Genomic DNA, 9400 nt, shown 5'->3' on the forward strand with positions numbered 1-9400 from the left:
TAAAAACGGAAAATTGGCACAAATGGTGAAAAATCGCTAGAGGGCTGGCAATATCTAGAATGTGGCAAATATTCAAATTAAATGCCAAAAGTGGACCCTTTTCAACAAAAATGGCAAATCAGAAAAGAATTGCCAACAAGTCAAAAATATGCTAGGGAATTTATGTACAAAAGGGTCCCTTTGAAAGGGAAAATACTTTTACTATACAAGCATTGCCTTTACTTAACTATGCGGCAAAAATACCGTACAACTGAATTCATTTCAGTTAGGCTTATGTATTTGTGTCATATACTCCACAGGTTTAGTAAATATTTTCTTATGTCAAAAATATCCCGGGGAATTTCTGCGAAAGGCCCTCCCGGCCTTCTCCCTCGCACGTATTTTTCCCTTCCCCTTCTCTTTCGAACGCCCGCCAAGAAGGCTTTCAGAGAAGGACACCGCTGTAACCTTATCCAGAGTCAACCGTATGAAGGCGCGCCCCGCGCGGGGATCAACGCAGGGATACCCATATCACAGTTCAATACAATGGAATACCGCCAATACCGCCAATTAACGAACAGTCCGCTAGTTGCAAATGTTACGTCCGAGTGAACGATAGAATAGTAAACTTGTTTGAGTGTACTTAAATTGGATTCTAGTCTTGCATTGTCTCTAGCCAGCGTTGACCAAATTTGGAAGACATTAGCCGATATCAAAACAGTTGATGACGGTCACTTGTACTGATATAGACAGAAAAGCGGCCGACAGCACTGAGAGGGTGTAGGAGACTTAAATGTAGAAGACACAGTAGCTCAAAAGAGCCCAGGTTAGGTGGTCTGGCCATCTTGTCAGAATCCCTGATACAAGCACCTTCCCCCTCCCTCCAGAAGACTGATCTACGGTGAATTAATGGAGAGGAAAAGCAGACAGGGTGGACAGAAGACGCGCTACAAGGACTATATCAAAGCGTCGTTGAAAAGCTCAGATATTGATTTTGAAACCTGGGAGACTCTGGCACTTGGCCGACCAGCCTGGCGTAGCAAAATCAACAAAGAAGCTGTGATCTTCGACCAGAACAGAATGGCAGAAGCTCAGAGTAGATGCGAGCTGCGCAAGTCTAAAGTAATCTCCCCGCCACCTGCCCAATTCACCAGTGTCCGGAATGCAACAGAAAGTTTCGCTTCCGTATTAACAGGATCAGCCGCAGCCGGACACACTGCACTAAATCCTTCTCTTCGTGGTGTTGCTGGTCATCGTCTACAACGACAGACGAGCAACATATTGGGCGGTTTACTTGTTTGTTGAAATGGAATGTCTTGCAATCCAAGCAAATATAAAGAGTTGACGAGTTGCGTTTCTGCACTAGCATCCGCCACACCAAGAAGGGAGAAAACATCTTTAATTACTGAGTATAGACCTGATATTCAAACCTGAGTTAGAAATTTTTACAATGATAATGTTTCACGCTGCGTCTTACACAATGGTCACGCATCAGAATTTTTTGGTCTCAGAAAGAGTCGTTCAACGGGGTTGCTCTTTTACCCTTGGCTTTTTGCACGGATCGTCCGAATACATAAACGTCTTAACAATGTGGACTAATTAATTTGTACTTTCCTCTTCTTTTGCCATAAAGTACACCATAGAAAATGGCACCCCTTTCAAATACCCACTCAATAGCAAAAACACTGATCTGTGAATACCTTCTCTGTGCTAAATAAACAAGGAACTATATCTCCGATTGACCAAGTGCTAGTTTGTTCGTCTCCGAAATGTCGCCTGTTTTTACAGGCTATGCCAGACGCAACTGTTTCCAGATGCGTTCGGGGTAATTCGACATGTCTGGTATAAATTCGGCCAATAAAGTGACTGTAATTTAGTGACCTGTAACCATGAATAACAAAATAATAGGCGCTGACCTCTCTTTTGAAGTAGTTGCTTATAACTGAAACTGACTAAAGCCTTTATTGTTGAGTTTATTCCTGACGTTCAGGAGTGTACAGGCTTTAATTTGGAAGTTGGTAAGTCTCAGATAGTTACATATTTTCAGGAAACTAAGAGTATTGATTGTTTGTTGTTAGAAGGTGAGACCTTTGTATTTGTTATAGTATTCAGCCTTTTCTGTCTGATCAGCTGAAAACTACCAGTTTGGTGCTCAGTGCATGACCTGAGAACAAAAAATTAATGAACCTTTATTCTATGGCGGTCTAAGATGAACTCTAAAGAAAAGCGTGAGGCGGCTCGCAGCTGGGCAATAGAGAATCATTTAGTCAGTCGGGGAAACCCTATTAATAGTTTGTGGTGAGAACGTGAGAGCTTTATATTATTTGTTGGTAAATTCAAAACACGGCCTCTGTGATCAGGACAAAAGCCACGTTTACGCGTGAAAGGATGATTTTTTAAAAGATTGTTTTATAAACCCCATCAAGCTTTTTAAAACATGATCGACTCAACATCATTTGCCTCCCATTTGTCCTGAAAAATGATTATCTTACAGACGTTCCTTTCCCTGAAAACAAGGAAACTCACACCTTTTTAATTCAAGTATAAATTTCCTTTCTTCCTCACACCTAAACCAATTTTATTTCTATTTTGTTTGTTTCTTACAAACAATGAAGTAACCAGCCAAAGAGGCATTTATTATTTATAAGCGGGTCTCAAATGAACCTGAAACAATAGACTTAGACTTGTATTGTGTTTCAATTCTGATGATTACTGAGGAATCGTGCTTCTCATTAGAAAAGTTGTCTTGTCAAAAAAGGAATATTAAAGGTATACTCTTCACAACATTGGCATGCTCTACCGTCCCAACCCCAATAAAAAAGAAACGAAAGAAAAGGATGTGGGGAAATCACAGAAGATCTAATTAGTGGTCCGTAAATGATAAATGAAAAGACCAGTTAAATGCTTTGAATACGGTGGGAGTGTACTAACCTGCGTCAAGTTTCAGATCGGCTCCACTCAGTCTTGCCTGCAACCAGGCTCCGTAAAGAAGGGAAAAGGCAAAAACAGCGAGCGAAGCGAACCAAGGGGTGCACTGTCTGGACTGGGAAGGAGGAAAACCCGCCGCCCTTTCCCCCTCCCTAATCCAACAAGACAAGACAAGACAATGCTTTATTTGGAGTCTTATACAGTCCTATGTACATCGACTTTATCCAAATAATTTAAAATCATAACACAAATTGCACACTAGTGGAACTATAAGCTTTTAATTTCTTTTTTATCACGATAATTACTAGTATATTATCTTAACATATGTTGTATATTTTAATTTTATCACAGTATAATTTAAATAATTATTAGTTCGATACCCTGTATTAAATTATTATAGATAGAAATCATAAATGGGCGCTTGATCATTTCATGGAAGCGCGCAATATAAGAATTAAATTATTATATTATTATTATTACTCCATGGAAAGTTAACTTAGGGCCTGATCTTGACGATGAGACTGGCTAACACGGCAAGCCCAATGTAAAAATTTTTGCCACAGTCACCCCAGAATATTATGGGGGTTTTGCAAGCATGTTTTCAAAAATTCGGCTAGCGGTTAGATGGGCCTATAACTGTGGAGCCTTATAAGTGGAGGGGAGTGGGGGTATGGGCTTCCAAGCAGCAGCAGTTCATAGCCTAGATAGGCTGTAGGCTCAGTTTCATGGTCCAAGACAGCTCATTGCGGTCCTCAATTAGACAGGCTGCGTATATTTTCTTCTTTACCTCAAAATTTATAATTAATTTCTGGCTGTAAAGTGTGCATACATGTTAGACAGGTTGAGAATGCTAAATAATTCTTACTTTGTAAATTCTTTTAACTTAAAAGGATCTTGGAGATTTCTGGCTTATACTGAGACCTGTGATGCGACTCAAGCGAACGTTGGTGGCCTTCCTGTTTTCTCTTTCCATCCTTCAAGGAGCAACATTGAAAATAAATAAAGAAGGTAATACTATAAATCTCTTTCACATAAGTATCCAAGTAAAATCTCTCAATCAAAAAATTTCAAGTAAATAGCTATCACTACAGAATACCAACACTTTTGATAATAACGAGTTGCTTCCAGTTTCAGCAGTGTACCAGAAGAGAGCTGTCCCGCAACAACGAAACCCGGTCGTGAATTCCTTCGATTCAAACTTCAACAGGTGTCTGTTCACATCCTGGACAAGTTTTGTTAATAGAAATACCCCTGTCCTGCAAATGCCTGTAAAATGCCAAGGGCGATATTTACAACAACTTTGTTATGGCACAGATCCGGAGGATGAAGACAGAGCTCAGTATGCTGTTTGCTACAACACAAACACACTTATTCCAGAATTCACTGGGCATGTTTTATATCCCTTCGAACCACAAGCTGGGGGAAGAGACGAATGGGCAATCGACCGAACTGTTGGCAAGTTATTTTCTATTCTCTTGGTCTATTCTTTTTGTGTGTGTTTGTTTAAGCCAATGTTTTTTACAATTTAATTCTTACAGTTAAGCGTAACCAACGATCCAAGCAGGTTTTAAGATAATGCACAAGTATATAAAGACACAGGTACACAACTATTCCAGCACTAGTACAAACTGAATAAAGACAGTCCTCTATTTTTATGTTAGATCGTTGTGATCTAGCAAGTTAGTACCGTTTCCCTCCGTTGGTGATCGTGGTCTCTTTCTTGGGTAAACTATCAAATCCATTCAGTAAACCCTAGGTGCCCGAGGTTTTTTTCTCTCTTAATTCCTTCTAGAAAGCTTATAAAACCGAGTGCACGGTTATTTTATCCTAGACATTTCGAGAAAGGGCCTCTTGAACCAGGGTCATATCGCGCGATAATAGTATCAATAAAAGGCTTGGTCGATTTTAACTTATCAGTAACCCTTAAATTCTAATTACTACATCACACATCATATTACACGTTCTCGCTTCCTCTTTTCATCTTTCTTTTCCTCTATTTTTGCTTACATTCATTTGTTTTCTAAGAACCGGTGGCACTCCTTTCTGACTATTCTTAAGTTTCTCAGTGTTAAGCGATTAATATAACCAATTAAATAAAACGACGTTTAAAATGCCAAATTTGTTTGTGTGGTAATGTTTTTCATCCAACCCTCCCTCTAAGAGGACACTATTGGGTAGACCTTAAAGAGAGTCAAAGAAAGTGACTGAAAGGTTTTTTTTATTGAAATCAGGCGCGTAACCATGATGTAGTATAAATTAACGCTAACTTGTTTCAGACGGAGGACCCCAACAGAACTGTAGCACTCCGTTTGGGCTAAATGGACCTCTCTTATAAATCCGTCATGAAATATATTTGATAAATATATTTGAACAAGGCGAGGCTGTCGAGTGGTTCTCAGCCAACAGCTCCCGCTTGTGTTGTGTGGAACTGGCGCTTAAAGGAGTGCTTTTAATTTGCACTCTTCTCGGCAGTAATGGGCAACTGAAAATGGTTTTGATTGTTCAGACGCCTGATGGTTTTATCATGCTGATCAGCTTTGATAAGGGCAAAACAGTTGTCCATGGGCATCCATGGATGCCACTGTCTGGTCCCCGCCTTTTGTGTCTATACCTTCGGCCAAGTATAAGAGGTTAACAAAACGGTAGTTTTAGGATCTTTCGGCCTGTGAACGAACGCTGTCATTGCGTTGATTTTCTTAAAGAAAAACAATTGTTCTTCCCACCCAGGCCTTAGTTGCACTAAAGTTGGATAGAGCTATACAAACGATAAATCACTATTCACTGGATCACGCAATTATTTTCTCTAATACTTTTTTCACTAATATTTTTCCTCTATTTATCCGGTGGATTGCGCGATCCATCTTTTGAGTAACCGGAGCCAGGTGTATAAATGGACACCGGCGGCATACTGCTAGGAGTAACCCTAACATGATGAACTCGCAAGAAATTGGGAAGGTGCTAAACCAACTAATGGTTGCGTTATTTATTTCCTGGCTACTTTGACTCCGTACGCACGTTAGGCCAAGCGCTTTTTAGTTGTGACCTTGACCTAGGCTCCATTTCCGCCACTCTCTCGGGGAACTAAATTTTTCCATAGCGAAAATCTGGCTTCTTGCTGGGGATTAAAATTTTCGATTTTCAGGAGGACGTGCCTTCGAAATACTAGTGAAACAACACCCAGAGATGCCGTTTGTAAAACACGTTGCCGATAAACAACAATCCCTGCAACAATTCCCTGTTTTTCTATGACGCTACGGTAAACATTGTGGCCTAGTCCTTGTACGGCGTCTTCCCACGCAATCTCAGTCAAGGCATTTCGGTGGCGTATCTGAGAAAAAAAAACTCGCTCGGACCACGTGACCCAAAACGCATTAGTCGCGCGGAATACTGATGAGGCCTATGGACAAGCCAACAGCAGGCAGACGTTCTCTACAGTCCTTCGCTATCATTAAAAACACAGGCCGTTTTCAAAGTAAAGCAAGAAATGGATTATCCGTCTGAGGCTGACCTGTGTACAGTCGCCCCCTCCCCAACAGACACCACTTCTTCGATTTTTTCTGAGGGGAGGGGGCGGCTGTACATAGGCTATCTGAAACGGATAATCTAAACGGATAAACTGTCCGTCAAGATTGACGGATAAAGTCAGGCGGATTGTTCATTCAACATTAAAACCATTTCATTTTCAAATTAAGACGTATTACCTATCTGATGCGAATTATCAAACATATAACCCATCTCACAGTAATAATCTGTCTCTAGTATGAAAACGGCCATTACTGTTATAAATGAATGTCGCGCCCCGGCCTTGAGTTGGGCGTTCGGGTGTCTGCTTTTGCCTTTTTCCAAAGATTATTTTTAAATTGACGATTGACATTTCTATGCGTAAAATAATATTAGAAATGGAATACTTTATAAAAAGTGTGATCTATCAAATGTTAAAATTTTTCAAAAAGAATAGCTTCAGTTTATCCCGAGATGATCCTAAGACCTTTTTTTGCTTTGAAGATACAAAAAATACAGGGTTATTAATATTTAACTCTTTGAAACAAAAGAAATTCATTTTTAACTTTTTTGTTAACCATAACTGAAAAAATTAACCAACAGCCGTAAAAAAGCCGAAATTTTAGCCCATAACCGTAAAATACACCACCTCATTGAGACCCTCGTAAACTAGCTGGACAAGCTAAATGTACTTTCCACTATAAACAAGCCTTTAAACCTTTTTTTAGCGTTTGAGTACGAGGCAACAAACAGAGGATATTGCATATCAGCGCGGAGATACGGAATAACTCTTCGTTTGATAAAAAATATATCCTGCGGAGCGCTGCAAACGAGTACAATGTTTTTCAGAGTTAGTCCAATGGTTGTGGGTCGTGGGTCGTGGGTGACGATTAGGCGGGGATTAGGCAAACTCTGTTTTTTGACACGAGAAGAGAAGTTATGTATCTCCAAGCGGCCAGATAATGTCTATTTATGATATAAACACCCATTAAAAACCAAATCATTTGACTTGAATATTTTTTGCAGCGAAAGGAGCGGTGCAATTTTTTACGTAACCATAGCAATGGAGATCTTTTCATGTGTTACTATTTTCACATGTGAAGAGATTATGTTTTCGCGCGAGACCTCATGTGGTATTTCATTATTGTTTATATAAAAAAAATATTCTACCACAACTACATTACTCCCAAGTTTATTTCATCCCCTTTACGATGCTTGGTCATGCACTTTGGTTTTGGCTGCGATTTTGGTTGTGGTTTATCGCGCACTCCACGCGAGTCACACGAGACAAACGCGTCAAAACAATCATTTTTGTCACAAAGGAAATCAACACCTAACACCTGACCTCAGTTTTAAATTTTCAGCTCTGTGGAATTTTGCAAGCTGTAGTTGGCCTATTTGTGGTAAATGTGTAGCAAGAGACAATGGCGATAAATGTTTGCGGTTTTCTCCGTCCTGTACTTAAAACGAGGCGGTTTGTTTGCCTTTAATTTGTTTAATTACTTTTAAGATTCTGGATCTTTCTGTTTGCATAAAAGACTAACCTGTCATAACACGTAAGCAGAAATTTAAAGATCTTTAGCCTTTTTAGTTCCTAGTTCTATTGAAGTAAAATAAATACAGCTTTTTAGCTTAAACAACGATAAAAGTACACCCGTATTATCATTACTGTGAGGGCAATATTAACACATGTTTAATGATGATCTCGACAGCGAGAAGTTATGGAACAAGTCCTTTCGCTTTAAAAGCGGAACTAACAATAAAACCCAACAGTTTGGGCGTTAATTTCCCCAGTCATTTAAATAGAACCACACACCGAGTAAAGCTGACTCTTTAATTCATGAAAATATCGATCAACGCTTTCCTTTGCTAATATTTCTTTAGAAATTGAGTCTGAAAATAGAATGCAAACAATATATTTGATTTACTGTTCCTCAAGGCTAGCGAGCGTAACGTGGTATCAGAGCGACGTAACCGAAGAGTAAAATAGTTATATGAAGTCGATTTTTTTTTTCGGCCCTCTAGCCGAAAAAAAAACGATAACACGTACATAAAGTTAATGGGTGACAAATTGTTGACAAATTGAAATCAGTGACCGTGAAGTTTATATAGGTGTATAAGGGTAACACTTAACAGGAAATTGTCAAGAATTTTTTGTTTGCGCATTATTAGTAGTAAGATGTGTCTTGACTGATTATATTATTTAATCCCCTAAAATCCTCTGGTTACTTAATGGAACTTAAATGTCTTTTTTATGAAAGCTTCTTTTCCGATCAGTATATAGTTATCGAAATTATAAACTGAGTAACTGCGGGTTTTGACGCTCTTAAAAGGCAAGCGAGTACTGCAAATGGATGAACACTTAAACACATGCACGAATCTGATATCCATAGAGACCACTAATTTATCGAAAGGGAATTCGAAGGAGTTTTTAAAAGACTGTTTAAATTGAGTAAGTTATAAACCGGCTTTATTCACCTTTTTCAAATTCTTTTTTTATTGAATTTGCATATCGAATGCTGGTCCAATTCATAAAATGGCACCAAGTATGTCATACCTGGCATTTACAATCAAATGTTTTTGTAGTGCAAGGTAGAAAATCGTTCAACCTGCAAGCAACAGATCTTTAAAAGACGTTTTCAACAGTAAAGCGTTTCAGCGACTGTTTTGATTTTCACTGTAGGTCAACATTAATTTTAAAACTATTTCCAACTTAAATGTCAGCTGAGAGCGTCGTTCCCTGTATGAGACTTTTAAAGGCAGTTATATAAGATCCTTCCGCAAATATGTGCTGCTTTTCGAGTTCGAAAAAGAATCAGTTTAAATGCATTTTGTCACTATGTTAAGCTTTTATTGTGTTGCAAGGCAATAAAGCCCAGCAGGTGATTATAAACAACTAATTCTTCATTATTTTTGTGCTCCAAGAAACAAATACGTTTCACTAAATAATCCCTTTAGAGCATATTGGGATATGTTAACTAGTATTATTTGC

The sequence above is a fragment of the Porites lutea genome, chromosome 7 (genome assembly GCF_958299795.1).
Source record: "Porites lutea chromosome 7, jaPorLute2.1, whole genome shotgun sequence".
Taxonomy (NCBI): Eukaryota; Metazoa; Cnidaria; class Anthozoa; order Scleractinia; family Poritidae; genus Porites; species Porites lutea.